General features: G+C 35.3%; 2 long non-coding RNA genes across 2 annotated transcripts; one reads left to right on the forward strand and one right to left on the reverse strand.

Moving 5' to 3' along the window:
* Nucleotides 1-236: 236 nt before the first annotated feature.
* On the reverse strand, nucleotides 237-19,362 carry LOC143226095 (uncharacterized). Its single transcript, XR_013014289.1, has 2 exons — nucleotides 18,975-19,362; nucleotides 237-3,165 (listed from the first exon to the last, which is right to left on the reverse strand). It is a non-coding gene; the product is annotated as an uncharacterized LOC143226095 (long non-coding RNA).
* Nucleotides 19,363-20,455: 1,093 nt separating this feature from the next.
* LOC143226094 (uncharacterized) lies at nucleotides 20,456-24,405 on the forward strand. Its single transcript, XR_013014288.1, has 2 exons — nucleotides 20,456-20,855; nucleotides 24,070-24,405. It is a non-coding gene; the product is annotated as an uncharacterized LOC143226094 (long non-coding RNA).
* Nucleotides 24,406-26,538: the final 2,133 nt, after the last annotated feature.

Below are 26,538 nucleotides of genomic sequence, written 5' to 3' on the forward strand. Positions count from 1 at the left end.
ATTACACCAGAAAAAGATTCAGAAATCTTTATTTGTTTATCTGCAGAATTTCGTGAAGAACAGCAGAAGGACTAGCTAGCTTCGCTAGTCATTTCTAAGTAGTAGACTAAAAGGAAAGAAGCTGGCAAACGCCTTCGATTTCCAGTTATTGAGCTATTCAAATCGAATACTGGAACTGACCATTATATTATATCGCCCCGCGCATATATGTTGATGTGATTCAAACCCACGACTCGCAGATAGCAAGCTGACTTTATTTATTTATAAATAAATTTGATAATTTATATTTGTTCATAGAAATATTAGTAGAATTATTTATGTCCTCATGGTTCATTACGGCGAACTTTAACATAGAATAGGCAACTAATATATTAATATGCGATGCAATTGCGTTACATAAACCCATTTGTAAAAACACACATTTTCATTTAGTATATAAAATGCTCACATGAATCCACAAAATTGCCATTTAGTTGTCTACAACATTCCATTTAATAGAATCTTAGTCTTGCGTGACCAGGTGCATCAAATACACACTGTTTGTGCATGAAGAAACAAGGATGTGCCCAACTGAAAAGTAGAAGTAACATAAAAAAGGTACAACGTGTGTACAGCATGTCTCTGTCTTAACACTGAAATGCTCTCATAACATCAGTCATATACTTAGTAACTAACAACTGATAATGTGCCATAGAGGATCCTTACAAAGTAGATCCCAGGTGACATATGACATGACTGGAGGTTGTTTCGTAGAATATTTTTTTTTACGCTTGTGATGATGCAAGACACAACTTTCAGCATTTGAAAGGTGTTATTGAGAAGACGATCTTGCCATATTTGAGCTGGTTGTTTGTCAAGGGTTGTTTGACTTAAAGGTTTTCCTTTAAAAATTATGGAGAAGCGAGCCAATACTGTAGAAGCCTTTCATTACAATGTAAAACTGGTTTCTCTTGATCAACCCTTGCTTGCAATTAATGTAATTGGAATACAAATGAAAGGATTTTCTCTGAATGTTTTTTTCTCTTTCTTTCCTAAGTTTGTCATTGTTGACCAGAAAACATATGCGTAATAAATCCTTGCATGAGCTCATGATAAGGAAGTTGTGAAAAGGCAAAACCTTTATCAGGGTTCTTAATGTTTTTAAATCTTCCAAATAACAAATACACCTGACCTTGATCACCATTTGAAATCTAGTTTCTCTGTTATACACTGTTTTTAGTATCTTCGTTAATTAATCGTCAGTTCAGCCTTTGTATCCACATTATGCAAAGAAAACTAAAGAATACAGCAGTATTTTTGTGAGCCTCATACCAAGAAAAAAAAAAGAAAATAAATTTACTTTCTGAAGCTGTTTCCTTAAGTTGTTTTATACTTGATACCATGATATTTTTCAGAATGAAAACTTGGCTTCTTTTTGCTACGAGAAAATCAGGATCCCAAAACTTCTCCAAAGGTCTGTGTTTGTACTCATTAAAGCTTCAACATTAGAAATTGTAATTTTTGCTATTCTCAGTGGAGGTATATGTGCTTTCAACAAAAAGAATAATTATAGCTTGACTTTCTGCAAACAGGTTCTGGATAGAAGTATTCGATAATCGAAAATGAAATCACTTACTTGGAAAGTGCTGGATAGTTAGCACCTTCACAGAAAGGCTTGTTCTTAGCTTTACCAAGAAAAATACGAAGCATGTTCATGATGTAGGATTGTGGGAAACATTTATGCCTGTCAGGCATGTGGCAATCTGTATGGACTAGTCCTTGGCATTTCTAGCGATGTTGTAATAGTCGTTTTTATTTGAAAATGCAGGATTAGTAAAATTCAGTCCTTTCATCCGCTGACGATATTACACTTTTCAGTAACACCAACAGGTCTATTTTTTTGAGCTACATTACATGAATTAACTACTAGGTCGTGGATATCCAACTGGATCTTTTTCCATCACACGTTTCCTCTTCTTTATGATCTTTTCTCTTCTAAAATGCCAGTTTGCATTTACAACACACAATGTTTCATGTTTATACTTCCATTTTAACTTGCTTTTTCCATGTCTGTGTTTCTGACAACTTCCAAAGCGACCCAGTCTCATATTGTACTTAGATATCTTTTATACAAGACAAATTGAGATTTCATAACAATCATTTTTGTTTCACAAAGCATTCAAGTATTAATTTCCTCCTGGCTTGAGGGACGCTACTGTGTTTTGGCCAAGTGAAATCTTGATTTAACCCTGGCACCGTGGACTCTATCTCAGCGCTGAAATTAACTCGAAGTGCTTTGCAACTACAATTATGCGCTACGTTGGCTAAATTAAGTCTTGTTTTTCACCTGGTTCCATAGAAACCACCTCAGAGTCAAAATTAACCGAAAGTATGTTGTAACCAAAACCATGGGTTGGCTTTACCGTTATGCAAGTTTTCTCAACCTCGACAACTAAGTGGGAAGAGAATCAGGTTTTGTTTCAATTACACAAAAAAACAGTTGAAAAAGTTCTTTATGAAAACAGCAATAATCCACGTGGAAAGCGGTACAAATCCTTTAATTTTTTCCACCGTACCTTAACATTCATTTCCACATACATTTGGTCCTTTCGATATCTGGGGAGGCCAAGCGTTCCACAGAACACGGGGTCGCAGCTTGCTGAACTAATATCTCTACATGTATAATATTCTCTTCGAGTGTCAACTCTGTACTCCACAAAGGACCATTTTATATCAAGTTATGTTACTTTCCATATACTTTCTGAGTTAATTAGCACATTACTATCAACGTCACGCGTTCAGTGAAACAGCCTATAATATAATACTGAAGAAAATATTCCATAAAAATCAAATAATATTTTAAATAAGACCGCTTAAATGAGATAGAACTTTTTTAAATAACAAAAGCAATAAAAAGTTTTGATCAAATATTCGGCCATTTTTCACAACGACTGTATTTGAAATACAAGAGTATCTGAACTTCAGCTTTCAACCAATGTTTCGCACAAGGTGCTGCTCATAAGGTACTGTTCAGGGTCTAAATACTGTAACATACAACCAAGAATCCTGAATAAAGAATGTCCACCATAAAGTCTTTCGTTGAGACAACGGTAAGTCTACGGATTTACATCGCTAAAGTCAGAGACTTCGATGGGCACAGCAGATAACCTGCTGTGACTTTGATATCTGAAAAAACAAAACAAAAAAACAAAACTTTTATTGGAATTAAAGAGAGTACATACATACAGAGTATAGATAGTATGAATTTTGTAAAAAATATATAGTTGGAGCGAAACCTGGTTAAAATGAGATTGCTTTCATTTAAGTGTGATGAGTTTTTGATTATATAGATTATGGAACGTTTATCCTATTTTAATAAATCTGTATACAAGTTTTGTTTTTACATCATGACAGGAAGACATTGTTTCCTTTTGGGAATAACATTAGTAAATTCTAATGTCAGGTTGTAACAAGTGGATGCTACCTTCTGTCAGAAGACGTCACTATAGAATTTTTGTTGGTATATTACAACAAAGGCTTGTTTTTATTTGTTAATAAGCGTATAACAATCTTTGCTATGATAACCACGAGTATCGAAACTCCGGTTTTAGCGGTGTAATCCATCAGACTTACCACTAAGTCATTGAAAGGCGGCACGACAAAGAAACATCATCATTGTTTTATTACGTTATTAAAAGATGTCACTTGCGGCTGGCACCGTCAGAAATATTGATTAGAAACGTAAGTTTCCATTTTGATTCTTTTTCTTTTTAACATGTGTGATGGTATTTTTAATTTCCACGGATCTGATTTTTAGGATTGTTCCAACATCATTAATTTACATGTCGAATTTGATCATTCAAATTCTTGTCCTAACTGGTCCATCCACAGTCACGACAAGAGCATTCCAGTTGAATGTCTTTTTTAAACATTTTTCGCACTTCATATACTCGTGATTTTCACGTGCGGTACGCTCTTGTTTCAGCCATCAAGCCACAGTGAATGAGAAACCCACTGCATGTGTGTAAAGAGGTAATTATGTTGGGCATGGTCAGGTGGTTAAGGCGCTCCACTCGTAATCTGAGGATCGCGGGTTCAAATCCTCGTCACACCAAAATGCTCGCCCTTTCAGCTGTGGGAATGTTATAATGTTACGGTCAGTCCCACTATTCGTTGGTAAAAGAGTAGCACAAGTGGCGGTGAGTGGTGATGACTAGTTGCCTTCCCTCTAGTTTTACACTGCTAAATTAGGGACGGCTAGCACAGATAGCCCTCGAGTAGCTTTACGCGAAATTCAAAACAAACCAAACCAATTATGTCGGGTTTGTTTTTTTTAAATTTTAACAATATACTGAAATCGACGTCTCTCGTCTGTACAAAATATAAGTAACTTTCAATTAATTCTAGAATTAATTGAATAGGAAGACCATTTATTTATTTATATCGTCGATATATATATATTAATAGCTTGTTGTCCATTCTTTTGTACAACCTACAACCAAGAGAAGAAAAACAGGCAGATTCTTGGCTCCATTCAGTCAATGCCCTCTAGGAGTGCTGCCGAGTACTAGCCACAAGGCATAGAGATGTTCATGTCTTTCCCACGTGCTCGTTACCTAGCGACCCGCGAGACCTCAAGCCTTGCAAGTGTGCCGTAGGCTTGGAGAGAATTTAGTGGCCTGCATCACATGTACAGATAATTTTATTTGTTTTATTTGACATTTAAATTACGAAAATACTTCAGGCTGGTTTTACCAGTAGACATTGCTCGGGGAGGGGTGTCTGAGTAAAGAAGATATAAACAACATCAAATTGATAAATGCCTTACATAATGCTATCGACTTTGTTGGTAAAACCACGAAAATCATCTTTCAGTCGATTAACATTCTTCCTGAAGAGAATTTTAAAAAGAAAAGATTACTTTTTGAAATTATCGAAAAATATTCAAACCCAACAAGAGTTTAGACTGTTTTCTATCTGCTCTTTAGAATTTGTTAGGTTTGGGGATAGATCACGTGTAGAGCAATAGATAGTTTTATCGACAATGTAAAACGTTCCATTTTATTTATCAGTGTTTGCTCTGCTATTCTCGGGTAATGAATGAGCGAGCTACTGGTGACAACTTCACAAAATACAAGTCTGTAGTGTAGCTTCTTCAGGCGCGCTGTATTTTTAACACATAATTATATTTATTTTATGTTTTGACACTCCCATTAGGGAGAAGATAAAAAACGTGAATGATAGAATAACTACAATGTAGACAAGACTGAATTTTACAAAAGCGATCAAAATCTTTCGTCGTTTTATTATGAACAGTGGTTATGTAATTTTATTGATTTCCCAAGCAATATTCTCAACACTTACACCCGAAAGGCTACAACTAGATCTCTCGAACGCCTGTGTGTTAGATCCACTCACGAATTTGACCTTACATTATCTTCACTCGAATCTGTAGGTTGTGGCGTATAGCACGTAACGAAGGTATAAATGCTGCTAGTTCATATAAACAGTAATTTATCCACTGCCGGGTATGTCTGGCTCGAACTACACCAGTGTTTTCCAAAATGGGAACTCCCCCTGTGGGGCCGACAAGCTTCTTCTGGGGGGAGAGTCCCCAAAAATGGGTTGAAAGCAAGAATGCTGAAATACTTTTAATTATAAATAAACAATAAGCTGATAATAATCATGTTGAATTAATTAAATGATACAGTATGTCGTACGGAGATGTTACAGTTTTTACTACGGCACTCTTTTTTAATCGCCATGATAAAATAGTAAAGGGAAAATTTTAAAATCACGTTTTAAGGCATTTTTAAAGGTTGAAGGCCTCAAACCTTTTTATTCACATTAAAGGAGCCTCAGACTAAATGAGAGACTAAATTTCTGAACTAAATTATCAAAAGTTTGAAACTCCAGCAAAATCCTATACAGCTACAAACTTGTGTGTAACTGAGTGTAACTGAAAAATTTTGAAAGCATTTATTACAGTACTGCCGTGTGAGAACAACAAAACTATTATGAAGCATAACTAAAGAAGTTCTTCCCTTTCATGTTACGGTCGAGTCTTCAGGTGGGTCACAGACAACTTTATTAAGTTATCATACCAAATTTCAGGGTTCGATTCCCCGCGGTAGTTAGAGTACAGATAGCTCATAGTGTAGTTTAGCACTAAGAACAGCGACTTGCGGGTTGAACATGTTTATTAAGTAGCGTGCATGCTGCGTTGTTTTTGTTGTATATTTATAGGAAGCAGAGACAATTTACGCATACACTCCAGTTGTTTTACAAACATATTTCGATACAGGCATTACTGTTGTTCTTCTTGTTGTTTTATAGAGTATCCTGTACATTTTCACATTGAATAATAAACGACTCTCTTACATTTGTATATCTTGATTAGACATTGTCTTAAAAGAAATAAGTACACTGAGTATAACACAGAAGGGTGTAAAATATGCCCTATTTCTATATAAGATTTAAAAAAAATGAAGGCGCCACCTTTATTTAAATTTGCCACGAAGTGACACAGTGACATGTATGCGGATTTACAGATTTATAACGCTAGAATATAAGCTTTTGGCTTACCTTCAAACAAACAAACAAACAAACAATTCTTGATGACGAGAAACCTACTTGAAATAAAAATGTATTTCAGAACGGCTGTTATGGGTATTAACACTTTTACTAATAAAGCAGAGAACAACGTTTCGATCTTCCTAGGTCATCTTCATGTTAACAAAGAATATGTTAATCTGACGATGAACCAGGAAGGTTGAAACGTTGTTCTTTGCTTTATTAATAAAAGTGTTAATAGCCGTACGAGCCGTTCTGAGATACAAACAAACAAACATACTTAAATTAGCAAAATTACAAATAGAATCACTTTTTGGTACTGGATTCGTCAATTTACATTGCAAGTAAAACTTTTAGAAACTTTTTTCTACACAGAATACCTGTTTCAGGCAAAAAGAACCAATTATAATGTAAGTAAGCGTTTATTAACTTTTTAAAGCTTTACCATTGGCGATCTACCAATGGAGCAACAACACATGAAGTGTTAATATTTAAAACAAAATTATGTGTAATTTACAAACAGTGTACAGTTCAAGTAGCATGGCGAAATAAAATGAGCATGACAACAGGCATGTTTATCCTCAAACTATATCCTGAATGGAAATCAATTTTTAAAATATGATTAATTTTTTAAAAAATCACCAGTTTAAGTGAATTTCGTGACATATTCTTTTAAAATATTTCATTACATCCATAATTAATTGTAGTCAATGCCTGCTGTTACTTGCATTAAAAACATTTAAAAAACAAATTTGGATCGTTGGTATATAGTTTGAATACCATCTTTGAAAGATGCACGAGGGCTATCTGCATTAGTTTGTTTGTTTTGAATTTCGCACAAAGCTACTCGAGGGCTATCTGCGTTAGCCGTCACTAATTTAGCAGTGTAAGACTAGAGGGAAGGCAGCTAGTCATCACCACCCACAGCCAACTCTTGGGCTACTCTTTTACCAATGAATAGTGGGATTGACCGTCACATTATAACTCCCCCACGGCTGAAATGGCGAGCATGTTTGGCGCGACGGGGATGCAAACCCGTGACCCTCAGATTACGAGTCGCACGCCTTAACACGCTTGGCCATGCCAGGCCAATCTGCTCTAGTCATCCTTAATTTAGCAGTGAAAGAGTAGATAGAAGGCAGCCAGTCATCACCACCTACTGCTAACTTTTAAATTGCTCTTTTACTAAAGAATAGCGGGGTTAAACACGTTTGAAAAGTCGAGTATATTTGTTGGGATGAAGATCCTACCCGGTAAACCACAAGTGCGCTCTAACCACCTGACCATGTTGGTATAAAAAGGTTTTCCAAAGAAAACTCTATTAGATTGTTGTGAAAGTAACCAAGAAGTTTAAATTGATTCATAATTTAAAGGTTTCATTTGAAATGGTAAGCCACGAGGATAGAGAAAACAGTATCGACAACCCTTAATTGATTAAGAACAATCTACTAGGATGGCGTCTAATTAAGGCGAAATATGAATTTTTAAAACTGAACGATGTATAATTTGTTTGCGATAAATATTAAGAAAAAATGTGTATGGAAATTATGCGTTAAAATATAGATTTTTTTCCGTCATCTATTTATTTCATTATAGAACTTGAAAAAAGCTGATGTCATATTAGAACATAACTAACTCTCAAGTCATCCCTTAAGTAATGGCTGATTTCAGGTTCAGGAAAAGAGAAATTATTTTAAACGCTTTTATTGTTATTTAATGAATAATGTATGTTCTATTATTATTAATTACTTCCTGCCAATGATTCAGAAGCTTCTGAATGCCACTTCTATAAAATTCTTGGAGTTTGGAGGAAAAAAATGTAGAGAGGGTTGTTTTAACATCTTCATGTGTTTCAAGCTCTTTTCCATCAAGATAGTTCTGCAAACTTCGGAATAGATGATAATCAGATGGAAAAAGGTCTGGAGAATAAAGAGGATGTGGAAGTTTTTTTTCAGTCTAGCTCTTCAATCTTTGCAGATGTGATCCTTGCTGTATAGGGCCGTGCATTATCCTAGTGTAACACAACACCTTTACGATGGATCAAAGTAGACCTCTTTTCTATCAGTGCAACATTCAAGCGCACTAACTGTCTGATGTAACCGTTACATTGAGTGGTAACAACTCAAAGTGGATCACATCAAGAATATCCCAACAAATGTTTAACAAGACTTTCCCAGAGTGGAGATTCATTAGGGGGCTGTGTTTCAACCAGTTTATTTGCACTGAGCCATTGTCTACAGCACTTAACACTTTTATAATATATCCATTTTTCATCTCCAGTCACTAACCTATCCAAAAAAGGTGAGTTATGGTCACGAGAGCGCAGAGAAGTGCAAATGTCCACTCTTGCTCTAAGGTTGGCTTCCAGGCTTTGACACCTTTCCAAGCTGTTGCAGATGACGGTGAACTGTTGAATGTTGTTGAATTAAGTACAAGCTCTTCAATTGTTACAGCACAATCTTCGTCAAATAAAGTCAACAGCAAGGCATTATTTAACTCAACAGGACGACCTGAACGTGGCGCATCACTTACGCCGTAGTCACCTGATTTGAACTTCTGAAACCAACTTCGACATTTTTTCATTGAGAAATTCCACATCATAAACACCTTGAATGTTTCGTGTAGTTTCTGTTGCATTATTACCTTTTTTAAATTCAAAGCTATATATGCCTAATGTGCTCCTCAAACACATCCATCTTCATGAGGGTTTATTTGAATAATGATCTGAAAAAGTGGGGTTGAGTTAGTTTCTTTTATTTGTCTGAACATTTTTATTTACGTCCTACTACATATTTTAGTCATTAAAACCTTCTACAAAGACAGAAATTATGATGCACTTTCTGTATTAATTTTCGGACATTACTTATGGGATGACCTTATATTAAAATCGATAAAACACATATAGTTTTTAATATATCTATGTTTTATTGCATTAACAAGTCACACAAAACTGATATTTTGTTTGTTTCTCTTGAATTTTGCACAAAGATACACGAGAGACTTCTGCTGTAGCCGTCCCTAATTTAGCAGCGAAAGTGTGTGTTTGTGTGTTTTTCTTATAGCAAAGCTACATCGGGCTATTTGCTCAGCCCATCGAGGGCAATCGAACCCCTGATCTTAGCGTTGTAAATCCGGAGACATACCGCTGTACTAGCGGGGGGCAGCAGCGAAAGACTAGAAGAGAGGAAAATAGTCATCACCATCCACCAGCAATTTTGGGGCTTCTTTTTTATCAACGAATAGTGGGATTGATCGTCACATTATAACGCATGTTTGATGGAATTAACACGAGGAAAACTACGTCACGTGCCCATTTCCACGCTATAATAATTCACCTATCGATACTGAATAAAGGTTACTTTAATTTTCTCTCTCTCTCGTTTTCTTCATCGCAAAAACTAAGATAATTAAAATAGGATGGTTTTGGCACTTGTAAAACTTATCCATGTTTAGTTGACTCAAACAAAGCTTTTTGTAATCTTGGCGATTCAAGATAAAAATTTATTTTGTCGTCAGTAAACGTGCGTGTCAAAGGGTCTCAAGAACAAACAATACTTCTATCGTCACGTAACAGTCGATTTTCGTCTTACGTAACACAAGGCCAATGACACCAAGCCAGAGAAATTTAATTAGTTTGCACAAGTTACATACAAAGAATGCATGCTTTTGTTTTTGAATATGCCAAGGGGATGAACTGATTTTATATGGGGTTTGATGCTATCTTTAACAAGTTACCGAAGAAGATGAATCACTTCTATTACATCTATTAACAGTCTAATTATAACAGATATAAAGTTCCATTAGCAAGGGTTTGAATATATAAAAAACATTTGTCTGGAAACGTGTTTCGTCATATCTGTACATTCGTTTCAAACTACAAAAAATAAAAAATAAATAAAAATAATAAAACAAAATAAAAACAAAATAAAAACACGCCCCTTTCTGATTTTCCTGCTCTTCATATTTACAATGAAGAGGAGAATTGGTATCAACACGGATATATACATAAAATAGTAATTGTCATTAAACTTTATTAGTTTTCACATTTTACGTTTTCTGACTTTTTTTACTTTTCTTACTTGCTTTTTTTTTTTAGTCTCTCGGTATGTCAGTGGCAAGTTTAAAAGACTTCATTACTAAAATCTGACATTGTTTTTCTACAGTGAGGCCCGGCATGGCTAGGGGATTAAGGCATTCGACTCGTAATCTGAGGGTCGCGGGTTCGAACCCACGTCATACCAAACATGCTCGCCCTTTCAGGCGTTGGTAAAAGAGTAGCCCAAGATTTGGTGGTGGGTGGCGATGACTAGCTATCTTCCATCTAGTCTTACACTGCTGAATTAGGGACGGCTAGAGCAGATACCCCTCGTGCAGCTTTGCGCGAAATTCAAAAACAATGTCCACAGTGCACACAGAGCGTATAGCCCATTGTGTAACTCTCATAGTTATGCTTCTAAAAACGTTACAATAATTGGTTTTATGAATTATTTTAAAATGAAATTTCCATTTACGTTTCACCACTAATCAAGATCCTCGGGGGCTTAGCTTTGAGGTTTTATAACGCAAGAAATCGGATTTTGATACATGCGATAGGCACAGCAAAGACAGACCATTGTTTAGTTTTGTGTTTAACTAACAAACATTTTTATGAATATGCTCGCCTTTTCAACAGTGGTGGTGGTGGTGGGGGGTGTTGTAATGTGCTATCAGTTGCACTCTTAGTTAGTATGGAATAGCCCACAATTTAGCTGTGGGTGGTGTTCACAAGCTGTCTTCCCTTTAGTCTGTTACTTCAAAGTTAGAGACAGTTTATATAGCTCTTCGGGAAACTGTGTACAAATTTAAACAAACAAACAAAACACATGAAATTATTAAAAGAAAAGGTCGAAACATTTTGTTTCAGCCTACTGACATGTGATAACGTTCATATAATATGATGCTAAATTTACACAAAATTTACATAATATCTGTCGAACATTACGTATTTATTATGGCTTCCTATATAACATGTTATTTTGACTAAATAATTTTTTGTAAAGATTCATAACCTTTGATTAAATTACTTTTTAAAGTATTTAATTATTTTGTACGAGTATGAAAGAAATTTGTGAAACAAAAACCGTGTCTTAAGATGCCATTTATACAGTTTAATAAATATTAACCGAAAAATAACACATACTGAGGGTTAATCTCCGTTTATAAGAACAGTTTTAGAGGTCAGTTACTTCCTTCATTAACCATATTCAATCGTGATTGGTCTGTTGCGTTGTTGCACGATACTACAATTTCCATTATAACAAACTATCTGCTAACTGTGGCAAGATTGATCGTAAACCACACATCTTTACAAACTTTTAACAAACCTTCTACTGTAGATGGATGTCGACCATGTTTAAATAAGTAAACTAAACAGTATAACGTTCTACTGGAGAAAGGTTTGATAAGTATTTGGTAGAATGAGGTGTCTGTGATATCAGTTTCTTCCGAAATGTTCTTTTTCGAGAAAATATTCGCTAGTTTACAGGTGTGGCTGAAGAAGTGTAAGCTTTTGACCTGTGAACCTTCGTTAACTTCGGATCTTCCTTTGGTATCTCAGCTTCGACACAATGGAATTCAGCAAACATTGTTTTTGTTTTGTAAATGAATGTGTTTCTCTGATGGAATTCACTTGGGTTATAATTTCCAATTTATTGTTATGCTGCAGATGTTCTGCCATGCAGGGTTTTTTATTTCCAGTTCTTACCGTACAGATGTCTCTCAAGTTAGCTTCTTACAAATACCTGGTATTCATTCAAAAAGTTTAAATACAGGGTGAAATAGTGTATATGTAAAAAAGACTGGTATGGTTCGAGAAAGCACTATGTAGAGGAGCGAACAACGTTTCGACCTTCTTCGGTTATTGTCAGGTTCACAAAGAAAGAGGTGACTGACCGGAAGCTGACCATGTTTGAAGGGGGTTGTGTAATTGAGTGTAGGAATGTAGAGGGCGTGCTTAGATGTTGAATGTGTTTATTAATACAGATATAAAGGTGTTCCTTTGTATTGAGTTGTTGTATAAGTAAGGCTTCTTTAATTTTGGGTTTGTTTATGTTTGTTTCTTTATTTAGTATTTGGGTGTTTTCTATGGTTATGTTGTGTTTATTTCATTTGCAGTGTTTGAAAACGTGTAAAGGTGACTTTTTGTGTTTATTGAATCTGGTTTCCATTTTTCTACTTGTTTCTACAATATGGAAGTCGTGGCAGTCATCACATTGTATTTTATAAATAATGCTGGTGTTGTGTTTGTCAGTGTAGTTTTTACATAGTATAGACCTTAGTTTTGTGCCTGGTTTTTGAATAAATTTGGTATTAACTGGAATGTCATATGTTGTTACCAGTTTTTGTCAAATGTTGGTTATTTTTGTCCTGATGTCAGGAATATATAGTATGCAGCAGTATGTGGTATCGTAATTTTTCAAATCGTGAGATATATTTACTTTTGTTGGTTAATTTTGCTTTTTGTCTAGGTGTGTGCGTATAATGTTTTCTATGGTTTGTAGAAGAAACTTATTGATGTTGATGAAGTATTGTTTTATTTTGTCTAATTCGTCGTTAATTTTATCTGGTGAGCATAGTTTTATGGCTGTGTTTATTTGGTTTCTTAGTATGTTGAGTTTTTGTTTTGTTTCATGTGCTGAGTCCCAAGGAATGTATACGAGTAGTCCAGTATGGGAGATTTTTTGGTGGATTTCTGTTTTAAATTGTGCATCGGTTCTTGTAATTTTGAGGTTAAGAAATGATATTTGATTGCTTTCTTCCTGTTCACATATGAAGTTAATGGATGTATAGAGTTAATGTGATTGAAAATTTAAGTGTGTGTTCTGTAGATGTGAATCCCGCAATCGTGTCATCTGCATATCTGTACCAGTATAGCGGTGGATGTAATGCCGTGTTAATTGCTTGTATTTCAACTTGTGTCATAAAAATATTGGCTAGAACTGCTGATACTGGGTTGTCCATGCTTAGGCCATTTGTTTGTATATAGTTGTGGTTGTTGAACATGAAGTTTGTCTTTATCGTGGTGAATTCTATGAGGGTTGCTAACTGGTTGCTGGGAATGTCTATTGATGGGTTAGGGTCTCGGATATAGAGTTCTAAGGTTATCTTGCAGGCTTCAGTGGTTGGGACTTCTGTAAAGAGGGATATGACATAAAAACTGGCCATTAAGGCTTTATGATTAAGTTGATTTAGATTAGATTTGAAATTAAAATAGTCTTTGATGAATGAGCTGGCTGATGTTACATATTTGGAGAATGCCCACGCTATGTATTTACCAAGATTGTAATTAAAAGATTCATATGTGGACATTATTGATCGTAGTGGACAATCAGGTTTATGAATTTTGGGGGTGCCGTATATTTGTGGTGTGCATGAGCGTAACATGAATATGGTCAATTTTTTGTGCACTATACAATCGGTGTCAAGGAGTCAACCCCTTTATTATGTATGAAGTGAAGGAGTGAAAAAAAATCAATACACATAATAAATTTTATTACACAAATTCGTAGAATAATTACTTTTAGAGAAGCGAATGTTTATTTAAAGCGAAGTTTCAAGCGCATATGTTTTATTTGAAAAGGCTACTCTTCTACTGGTAATATTTTATACGCGCTTAGTGGGAGTTGTATCTTAGTCTAGGTATTTATTTGTCCATTCCTATTAATTATATATAGGGCATTTAGTTACATAAAAACTATAAATGCTTACTATATTTCCATAAAATCTCTATAACAATATCCAGCCAAGCTTAATATTTTAAATCTCGAATTAATGCGATCAAACAGTCAACAGCTACAGAAAATCATCAAAAACCGTATCAGTTAGCTACTAGCTATATTTATTACCATTACAATGTACATAAGTAGCTTCCATATCAAGTAATTCTTTGCTCATAGTTGAACATATAAAAGCCAGTAAAGAAGATTGATAAAAAAAATGGTAATTTAAAATCGGCAAACAGGGATCACAAAAAGAAAATGAAACAACGCTAGAGACATTACAGATATCACTACTTACTCAAATATTTCTATTTGACTTCACTAAATGTTATTCTAGGTAACAGCATGGAGCCAACACAGGGATTTGAAGCTTGAGTAGATAATGTTTACAACATTTCTAGTCTTGTTTGCTTTTTTTAACCTTCCCTATTTGCAGGCTTTTAAATTCCCAATTTTGTGATAATTATGTTTTCCAAATTACTTAATTATAACTCGATAATTGTTAATGAAAGTAAAAATTATTTTCTATCAAAGTGAAATCGTAACACACCTAAGTATAAACACAGAGCATTCAAAGTCCTTCTAGTTGACAAACCTAGTTTGAACGTATATATATTAATGTTAAAACTTGCTCATGTTAAAGAAAATTTCTACAAAATATTTATGCCTACTTTAACAGAAAGCATGACAACTAGAGCGATAAAGACACTTCTTCTTATGTCACAGTGTGAGTCTCTGGATGTGGTTTCGAAGGGACTTGTTACTTCATAACACATCTTTACTCAATGCAGGACCACAGTCACTGTATTTACTAGCATTATCACCTATTAAAATTAAAATCAGGTTCAGTGGCACTTAAGAAAGACCTGGCAGATCGTCTTTTAAAATTAAAATCAGGTTCAGTGGCACTTAAGAAAGACCTGGCAGATCGTCTTTTAAAATTAAAATCAGGTTCAGTGGCACTTAAGAAAGACTTGGCAGATCGTCTTTTAAAATTAAAATCAGGTTCAGTGGCGCTAAAGAAAGGTTTGGCAGATCGTTTTTTAACATTAAAATCAGGTTCAGTGGCACTTAAGAAAGTCTTTACAGATTGTTTCTTAAAATTGAAATAGGGTTCAGTGGCGCTAAAGATAAGCCTGACAGTTGGTGTCAGGATCTTGTTCCTATAGCGCCTAATATTTAAATTATCATTCCTTGGGATGCATATATCAATACTTCTTCGCACTGTCAGAGGCCGATGTAGCCTTTCGCAGCGCTCACTATAAACTGTCTCCACATATACATGATATTCGTTATTAAAGTCCAGACATAACCTGGGTGCTATAAATTTGTATTGCAAATCTACTTGTGCCTGTTTTGTCTGTGACGGAAAAATGTCAGTATCCAGATGTCTAATCTTTAAATGAATTCTAAAATATTGTATTTATTTTCCCCTTCTTTTTGCCCGACCTAACCTGATGGTTAGGGCATTCGATTTCCAATTTGCGAGTTTGGGTTAAAATTTGTCACCGAACATGCTCGATCTTTCAGCACTGAAAGTGTCATAACATTTTGACCAATCCCACTGTTCATTGATAAAAGCGTTGTCCACGAGCAGTAGGTGGCATGGTGATCAGCTAGCTGTCTTATTTCTAGGATATTATTTCAAAATTATGGATAGCTAGCGCAGATAGCCCTCGGTTGCGCGAAGTTCAATAAACAAAAACGTTCCTATTTTAACGAATTTAACAACCACATCAAGCTTCAACTTAACACTTTATTGCAAATTAACCCAACTGTTATCCCATAAAATCAGGACAAAAACCAGCACCAAACATGCTCGCCTTTTCACCCGTAGGGGCGTTATAATGTGACGGTCAATCCCACTATTCGTTGGTAAAAGAGTAGCCCAGGAGTTGGCGGTGAGTGGTGATGATTAGCTGCCTTCCCCCTAGCCTTACACTACTAAATTAGGGACGGCTAGCGCAGATAGCCCACGTGTAACTTTGCGCGAAATTAAAAAAACAAACAAAACAAACCCATGAAATTTTCAGGGGCTCTTCGATACGACCTTTATCTTCAGGAGAACTAAAAGTACAAAATAGATAATATGTTGAAAATTGTTGCACTAATACAAAGAAGCTAGCCACTAGAGGTGAATTTATAGATAATTTTAAATCAATATTCAGTGGACATGCTTGGCGAATGACGCACATGCAAGCCGTTCCGCCATACCCGTAAATCAAACATAGTGAATAAACAAACAGACATTTGTTAGTTAATATAAAATTTATTAATTATGTTTTTACATATTTCATATCAGATTTAAGTAAATTCTTTCACAGTTTTTTTTCTTCAGGAAAAAGCACACTTCAAACTGTATAATCATAAAATCGATGTATCAATTATTTACTATAATTTAATTCGCTTAGAATCAAAATAACTTACAAACATGTCGATCAATAAAACTAAATTGTTTATAGTAAATTCTAAATTTACTTAAGTCTCAGTGTTTCCTAAGCCTAGGTTGTATTAAACTGTAATTTTGTTTACTTCATAAGCAGACTATAAGAACTCTTACATTGGTGGAACTGAACGTCACTTTAAAGTACAAACATTAGATCTGGATAAACACACGGCAAAAACTGGAAGAAAGGTTACAAACTCTCCCAATTCTGTGATCTATCGGTAGTGTAATGAAAGATAATATCCGATTTTTCACTCCAACTGTAAAATCTCACAACAGCCAAACATAATACCGAACTTCTGATAAAAGAAACATCATAACAAAAAATATTTCCGTATTTAAAGCTCCCCGCTAGTACAGCGGTAAATTGATGGATTTACAACGCTACAATCAACGGTTCGATTCCCCTCGCTTGGCTCCGCAGAAAGCTCGATGTGGCTTTGCTATAATAAAAACACATAAACACACCGTACCTAAACAGAATACATTTTTCACTTGAGTTAAGTTTATTTAATTTAGCCTACAGTTTTGATTTTCTCTAATTATAATTTTTATATTAAAATTGTCTATTCCTTATGTATATCATATTTCTGTTGTAATTACAAATGTTGTGTGTTTGTTTAGATTACTGATGATGGGATTATGAGGATTCCGAAACGTTTAATAAATTCTGCGTATTATCACGTTCGTGTCTCGCTTTATCAAGTTAGATTTTCGAAAAATGAGTCGATTGTTATATTCGGTTTGTTTCGAATATTCGTGCACAGCTACAAAAGGGCTACTGTCTCTAATGTTAAACTAATAAGTTAGAGAGAAAACAACTGGCCATGAACAGCCACCATAAACTCTTGGGCTACTCTAATCAAATAGCAGAAATTGACCATCACTGTTGAAATTTACTTACGGCTTTAAGATGTAGATTTTTTTTTTTTCTATATTGAGAAGGGTTTGGCGTTTTATGGCGCAAAACAACTAGGCTATCTGCGCCTGTCGGAATGGGAAGGCAAACTTTAAATCTTCGGATCCGCTACGCTAACCATTAGGTCAAACCTAGTCCGTTATCTTTTGTGGTACATTTAGTAAATATGATTTTGAATTTCGCGCAAAGCTATACGAGGGTTATCTGCGCTACCCGTCCCTAATTTAGCAGTGTAAGACTAGAGGGAAGGCAATTAGTTATCACCACCTACCGCTAATTCTTGGGCTACTCTTTTACCAACAAATAGTAGGATTGACCGTCGCATTATAACGCCTCCACGGCTGAAAGGGCGAGCATGTTTGGTTTTACGAAGATTTGAACCCACAACCCTCAGATTATGAGTCGAGCACCTTAACCACCTGGCCATGTCGGGCCAGTACCATTACTATTTTGGTGTCGCTGTTGCGTATTTGTCTTCAACTTTTAATGACTTGTGCGTATTTGCTTGAACGATTAATGAGATTTGTCTTTTTAATTATAAGTTAAATCTCTGTGCCTAAAACTCAGTCAACTTCTGCTATTAAATTTACTCTACATATTTTGAAAGCATTTCCTCTATACTTTGGGATATATTTCAACTTCAAAGAGTGCATTAAAGAATATCATATTAGTAAAAAAATATATACAGAAAAGTTGCTAAATTATTCAATTTCTGCAATAATCGCACTTTATTAATACATTAAATAGAACGTTCCCATATGTTTAACACGAAGTTTTCATACCTCTGAGATCTTTAACATGTTTATTTACAAAAACTCCCCGCCCCCACGTTCATAAAAACAAATAAAGCAAAGAAGAAAAACTGATAACATTAAATAGAACATTTAACTTTTTGGAACATTAAATTGAAGTATTTTGTGCAATTATTGTTACGATAAAAAATCACAGACGACTGAACATAATAACAGGTAATACGCTGTTTTTTCCTTAATACCATGTTATTTATCTAAAGCGTAATAAAACATAGACGTGTATCAAAGCGTCTTCTGATATGAACCTATTAAAATTTATAGATAATTCAGATATAAATAAATTTGTCGACGTTGAAAATTGATATATACAGAGAGAAATATATGTAACGAATAAATTGAACCATGACACTTATTCTAAGTAGTTCAAATAGAAACAGGAACTGAAGTGTTGTGGAAAAAGTGTTGTAACATTCTGTATTAAAAATGAACCACAAATCATTGTTGTTCATCCACTAAACGTTAGAATCATGGTCAAAAGAATACGTTACCTTCTGACCCAACAATGGCATGATGCTCCGAACACACGTTGTAATACCGGTTCAGCTAAGCCTAGCATTATATAAAGATGTTTCATTATCCTTGAACTTTGACCTAAACTATAAATACTCCTCTGCGCGCTCAGAAGAAACTTCCTCACCGCAAACTAATACTGTATCGAATCGACCAGTACAAGTCCACAACCTCTTGGTAGCTCAGTGATAAGCTCGAGGGCTTATTAACGCTAAAAATAGGGGTTCGCTACATGCTGCGGACAAAGTTCAAATAGCCAATCGTATACATTTTGCATGCAAACACAAAGAAAGAAAACTCGACACATCATTATTACGAAGCGTTAACATAAAGGCGTGCGAAACGGTTGCTTAATTCTCTTAAAATAGAATATTGAAAAGGATGTGGTTAACATTCAAAACGTATATAGTTCTCAGTTCACGAACAAAAGATTTAAATCATTTCTAGTTGCATGCTGGGTAATATTAGCAAAAAAATCGTATTTTTTTACGTTTAATGCAAAAAATATTTAGTTAAATATTCTTTACGTTTTAAACTATTTGGGAATGAAAATACAATACTGTGTTTCCCTCGAAGTACAACTGATGATTGAGCATCAGTTCATAATCATGTGTATTATTATAAAATGTATCGGACACTAGATGGCGCGTCAGAAATTGTTAGGTATACATATCTCTGGAACGATATATTAGTTTATTAGGTTTAATAATAAACAGTATCGCATTAAGGCTATAGTATATCATATAGCAGGTATAAAGTGTGATGATGTGAAATCAAAACCGAGCCTCTTGGTCCCGCTCATCACGATTTCTCTATTTCTAGGCACGTGATATTCCATGCACGCCCTCATGAGGCAGATGTCTTATAAAATATTTCGCAGTTGAGTCACCCGTAGTAAATAACTGTGCCCTTTTATGGAAGCCGTCACGGCTGTCACATATACCATTTTTATGCATAAGCACATAAAAAAATTGAGTAATTTGCCACTGAAAATAAAGAAAGTTTATTTTACGTTATACGCTAGGCCTTCTCAATGTAAACAGAAAAAGACGTTCCCGTATGTTTAACACGCAGTTTTCATACCTTTGAGATCTTTAACATGTTTATTTACAAAAACTCCCTGCCCCCACATTCGTAAAAAGTAAGGAAAACAAAGAAGAAAAACTGATAAAATAAATCCTGTATTTACCGTCATGGAAAATCTCTTAAAATCTTGGTAAAAGCTTTGATAAAAACATCCAGTAATGTTTGAAGACACCACTGAGCACGTGGAGACAAATTAATTAGAGTTATAGGAGAATTTCAGTCAAGGTACAGTTTTCGTTTTTTACTGAATTTCTCCTATATTATAATGCACGCTTCAAAAGTAAAATTCTTTCCTTATATGTGTAGTCTAACTACAAATAGCGATGAAATGTGCTATTCTCGGGCTTAGAATGTTTTACTGAAGTAATTTAGGGTAATGTGTAATCACGTAATAATGTAAAATATTTACATTCTTCGTCCCTGTGCGATTATACTTACAAGCCAATCACATCGTTGTTCAGGAAATGGAAACCAATTACCAGCTGTCACAAACAATTCACATAACGCCAGAAGACAGGCACGTTTAACAACGCAAAGCTTCAAATTCGTAGAGACTTAACCAGCGTTTCTTGAGGGACATTTTCAGATTGCCTGTCAGTTGTACAGCTAACGCTTGACTTTGCTGATAGATCACGTGAAACTGAATTCACGAGTGACCTTGAATTGTTGATAACCCGTGGAGAGTGTCTAAGGGCAAGTACGAAATATGGAAATATTCAATCACTACCATAAGGTTCCAGGTTCTTAAAGGAGTTGGACAATCACTACGTGGTGTAAGTTGTAATAACCGATCCTCACTATACAATAGATATTATTCGTTGTATATACAAACATACGCATATAAATATAATGTAAGGTATAAGTCTATGCAACACAGTACTATATAGCTGATGATTGACTAATAAACCTATACCAAAATTAAAGTTTTAAAATAGGTTGAGGTCTTTCTCAAAATGACATTTTTTTATGGGTGGAGGATCATACCAGACAAAAGGTAGTTAATGGAGGATCATACCAGATAAAAGTTAGTTCATGGAAGATCATACCAGATAAAAGTTAGTTAATGGAGGATCATACTAGATAATAATTGGTCGAGAGTCACTAGCTGAATTAAATATAGTTTTGTTCATAGAAAGACTTGGCCAATCATTTGACTCGACGTACTTCCTTCAGTTTTCGTTTTATCCAGTTTGTAATTTCATCAGGTAGTGGATGAAAACATAACTGCTTCAGCTATTCTTACTAGTCCTGTATACTCTTGTTAGCTCCCAAGCGGCAACAGCTTGCTAAAGAAAATTAAACAACAGCTGCTTTCGTTCGTTTATTTATAGCAACTAACTCCTAACACTATTATTGCAGGCTAAAGTGCTATATTAAAGAAACAGATAATATAAGAACTTTGAAGCCAGATGTACAGAGAAATACACCGAACGCTCAAAACAAAAAACTGTTAACAAGAAACTTTATAGAGTTTTCGTGATGAGATTATTAATTTTTTTTAAAATGCATACTCATGTTTTTAGGTTTCGTTGAGAAACTATAAGTTTAGTACAGTTTAGTAAAATTTAACTTAATTTTTAGATGTTGGTGTCAAAATTTTGAAACATTGTAGCCTCCAGTTCTCATCAAGAAAACCCAGGGGAGTTCTTGGTTTGTTTTGAATTTCGCGCAAAGCTACACGAGGGCTATCTGCGCTAGCCGTCCCTAATTTAGCAGTGTAAGACTAAAGGGAAGGCAACTAGTCATCGCCACCCACTGCCAACTCTTGGGATGCTCTTTTACCGACGAATAGTGGAAATGACCGTCACAGTATAACAATCCCACGGCTGAAAGAGCGGCATTTTTAGTGTGACGGGGATTCGAACTCGCGGATTACAAGTCGATTGCCTGATCCACCTGGCCATGCCGGGCCGGAGGGAGTTCTTATATATTAATGTAGAAACGCTGATCTAACCCATATACATACCACATACGTTTGAGAAAATTGAACCAGTTTTTAAAACGCTTCTTATGTGTGTAGTAGACCGTAGAACCAATCCAATCGCATGTATTAGTGTTAGAAAAGGGAATTTGTTCAGTATATATTTTAAATATTACAAATATCAAACAATCCATTATAGACCTCGCAAAATATGATCATTCTGAACCGATTTAATACTGATCTTACTTAAGTATAACAATAACAAATAATTTTACATAAATATTATAATTATGAACCGATTTAATACAGATCATAGACAAATATGTAAATCCCAACGATTCTGCCTTACATCCTACGTAGATGAGTAAAAGTCAAATTTGTCCAGTATAGATAATAAATAACTGTATGGATGTCGAACTTATTCGTTATAGATCATATACATGGTTTAAGTGGCCTGGCATGGCCAGGTGGGTTAAGGCGTTCGACTAGTAATCTGAGGGTTGCTGGTTCGAATCCCCGTCACACCAAACATGCTTGCACTTTCACCCGTGGGGATGTTATAATGTTACGGTCATTCCCACTATTCGTTGGTAAAAGAGTAGTTCAGGAAATGGCGGTGGGTGGTGATGACTAGTTGTCTTCCCTCAAGTCTTACACTGCTAAACTAGGGACGGCTAGCGCAGATAGCCCTCGTGTAGCTTTGCGCGAAATTCATAAAACAAACAAACATGGCTCAGTGTAGATCGTACACATCTGTGTGAATGTCGAAGTGGTGCAGTACATATTCTACACAAGTACGTGAATAACAGACTGTTCCAGTATAGAGTATACATAAGAGTGCGAAAGTTGAACTGGTCCAGAAAAGATCCTGCACGTGTGTGAATGTCAAACTGATTAGTATAAACCCTACACAATAATGTCGTATATGTTAGAACATAGTACCAGTTTATAACATGTGGTGAAGCTCTAAATTATTTTGGAAAAGAATGTTTTACGAGGCCTCAAGTAATTCCAATAACTTTGTACAGAAGTATATTTTGGTAAAAAAGAAACAAAAGCTATAAATTTGTTTGTAGCTAAAAACAAAGCTACACAATGAGCTACTGAGATACCCAGTACGGGTATCGAAACCCGATTTTTAGTATTATAAGCTTTCAGACTTACCATTGCGTCTCGAGGGAGCCAAGCTATGAAACACGACAACAATAACTCTCAAAAGGTTATATGTAAAACGTTTAAAGAAACGTTTTAGAATGTGGGCCTGCTAAAAGAGTAAAAAAAAAAAAACAGTTTTGTTAGAAGTATTTTTATTGTACTGTGAGTGAAAGTGTTTATAAGTAACATTACGGCTGAATGAAATGTACATACCTAGGATTTCCCAAGTTAAGAAAAACACCGAACATAGAATTGATCTTGATTTCAAGAATTTGTACTGTGGAAACAATATCATATATGCATGCGCTCTCGGTCCTTCGATGGGTCATCGTTAAGGCAATAGTATTACAACGTAAAAAATCCGAGGTTAGATTTCCTGAGGTAGATGGAGTGCAGAATAGCCATGGTGCAGCTTTGAATTAAATAAAAACAACATGTATACGTTCAACCTTAATGGTACTTCATGTGTAATGTAAGATTAACGGCCAGGTACCACTAAAACTCAGACCAAGCCTCCCAATTTTGAAATGCTCATCAGAAATGAGGCAACCTTCTATCATAACCAATGCCATAAAGGCCTTTGCTCGGCCCTTTGAATCGAATAATGAGGTTAACTGTCACACTTATAATTCGCCCATAGCTCTGAGTGTGTTTCGAACCCCAGACCCTTAATTCAATACCCGACACGTTACTGATTAGGCCACGCTCTGTCATGTATTTAGTATTTTATTCAAAAAGGTTTAAAACCGTAAGTAATGACCCAGAGTACGCAGAAGTAGTAAATTCAATTCGTATATATATATATATATAATTTTACTAGTTAATTATTTTTCCAATTTATCTTATGTATAAACATGGAATAAATTATCTCAGCTAAGCCTATAGTTGATTTTATTTTTTATTGTTTTCAGTATGTTGCTCTTACAAGTGATCGAGTTGCCTTCACATAAGTATGCGAAGATACATCTAGATGTGAATATATGTTCTTTATGAAACAAAAGATGTGGCAAGAACAAAGATATCCCAAAGGCAAGGAAAGAGGACTCCTGTGTGGTTGAAGGATATCAACAAGCACGTGACCTCACTGCAACATGCTAAAGATATGTTTATATTCATATACAAAAACGTAAAACTATGCGATGAAGTGAAACCCGGACAACAATACGAATAGTTTAGTTTATCAGCTTTTGTATTTCATTTTTTGTCTATCTCTACGTTATGGCTATAAAACAAAGAAAGAAAGAAAATACTGTTATTTTTTAAAAAGTTTAGTTTTTAAGAATTTTCTCAAATCGAAATAACATTCAACGTTGGGTAAATTAGAACTCAAAGTGTCTAAAATTGTCAAGTACTCTATACTGTAACACGTTTATCAACAAACAGATAATCTGACAGACAGAATTAAAGATTAATAGATTAAAAAGGTACACAAGTAGTGGAGTTATGTCTCTCTTTACTCCAGTGGCATAGCGGCATGTCACCGAACTTATAATACTAGAATCAGGATTTTTATATCCGTGATGGGCAGAACACGGATAGTCCATTGTGTTACTTGTCGTAGCTTGTCTTTTGTAAGCTTGTTATTTTAGTTTGTTTTTCAATTTCGCGCACAGCTACACGATGGCTATCTGTGCTAACCGTCCCTAATTTAGCAGTGTAAGACTAGAGGAAAGGCAGCTAGTCATCACCACCTACCGCCAATTTTTGGACTATTATTTTACCGACGAATAGTGCGATTGACCGTCACATTATAACGCCCCCACGGCTGAAAGGGCGAGCATGTTTAGTTTGACGGGGATTCAAACCCGCGACCTTCGGATTACGAATCGAGTGCCTTAACCACCTGGCCATGTTGTTCCAAAATTAACTGGTAATGTGGTTCCTTAATGACCAATTTAAATCGTAACATTGATTATCAAGTTTAACATTCATGAACTAATCAACGATTTACTTAGGAAGGGTGGTGAGTGGGTCTGGAGCATGCTCGCTTGAAAAACGTTTTAAACTACACAAACTAACTGATTTCAAAAACTACACATAAGACAGAGAACGGAGGTTGTTGGTGTGTTTTATATCCTCCATTTATGTTCTGAATATCTTTTATTAGACCTTGATTTTAAGGGAAAAAATCAAAGTAGTTAGCTCTTCCCGTTTACAAATACCATGTTATTTTTATAGAAACATACACTAACTCCAATGATTTGTTAGCCGCCCCGTCCACAAATACCGTTATTTTTTATAGAAACTCCATTGATTTGTTAGCCGCCCTGTCCACAAATGCCCTGTTATTTTTTCAGAAACTCCAATGATTTGTTAGCCACCCTGTCTACAAATGCCCTGTTATTTTTATAAAACATACACAAACTCCATTGATTTGTTAGCCGCCCTGTCCACAAATGCCCTGTTATTTTTTCAGAAACTCCAATGATTTGTTAGCCACCCTGTCTACAAATGCCCTGTTATTTTTATAAAACATACACGAACTTCAATGATTTGTTAGCCGACCCCGTCAACAAATACCTTATTATTTTTTACAGAAACATACACTAACCTCAATGATTTGTTAGCCACCCTGTCCACAAATGCCCTGTTATTTTTATAAAACATACACGAACTTCAATGATTTGTTAGCCGTCCCCGTCAACAAATACCTTATTATTTTTTATAGAAACATACATTAACCTCAATGATTTGTTAGCCGCTCGGTCCACAACTACCATGTTATTTTTTATAGAAACTCCGATGATTTGTTAGTCTTTATTTTTTCACAGCATTTCATAATGTTAACGATCGTGACGAATAAATGAATCTGATCATTGAATGACAAGCGGGCGCCTTTAAGATTCCAAGGAACTATCGACTGCGAAGTTCTCAATGTTAAATAGATACCAAACAACGTATGCTGCTTTCTTGACTTCTCTGGTTATAGGTGGAAATGCTACAGCCAGCGACCGGTAATGTGCAGGAAAAAGCGCCGTAATGAATCCGGAGAGCCTATAACCCGGTGGGGAGTCAACGCTAAGGATGTTACAAGACGCCTGGATGCGCTAGCGACGACAGTGTGGCCTTCCGGCTGTTCTTCATTCCTCGGCTGAAGCGGATTGTTTTTGGCTTCTAGCAACTTACATTCCACACGCTGTAAATTAATTAATGACTTGTATGGGTCAAGATACAAAAACATAACTCGTTTCTTTATTTCTTAGATCACGTTTGTTTATATTCAGCCATGGTCACTTGGATACGGGAAGCGTAGTAAGAGTGTTTTTGTTAATCGTCTCAAAAGCCCATTCAATCAGATTTGATATCGTATTACTATTAACATACAGACATTAATCTCAATGTTCATATTTCATAATTTTAAATATACGTACTTTATAGTA

Source organism: Tachypleus tridentatus, chromosome 9 (genome assembly GCF_004210375.1).
Source record: "Tachypleus tridentatus isolate NWPU-2018 chromosome 9, ASM421037v1, whole genome shotgun sequence".
Classification (NCBI taxonomy): domain Eukaryota; kingdom Metazoa; phylum Arthropoda; class Merostomata; order Xiphosura; family Limulidae; genus Tachypleus; species Tachypleus tridentatus.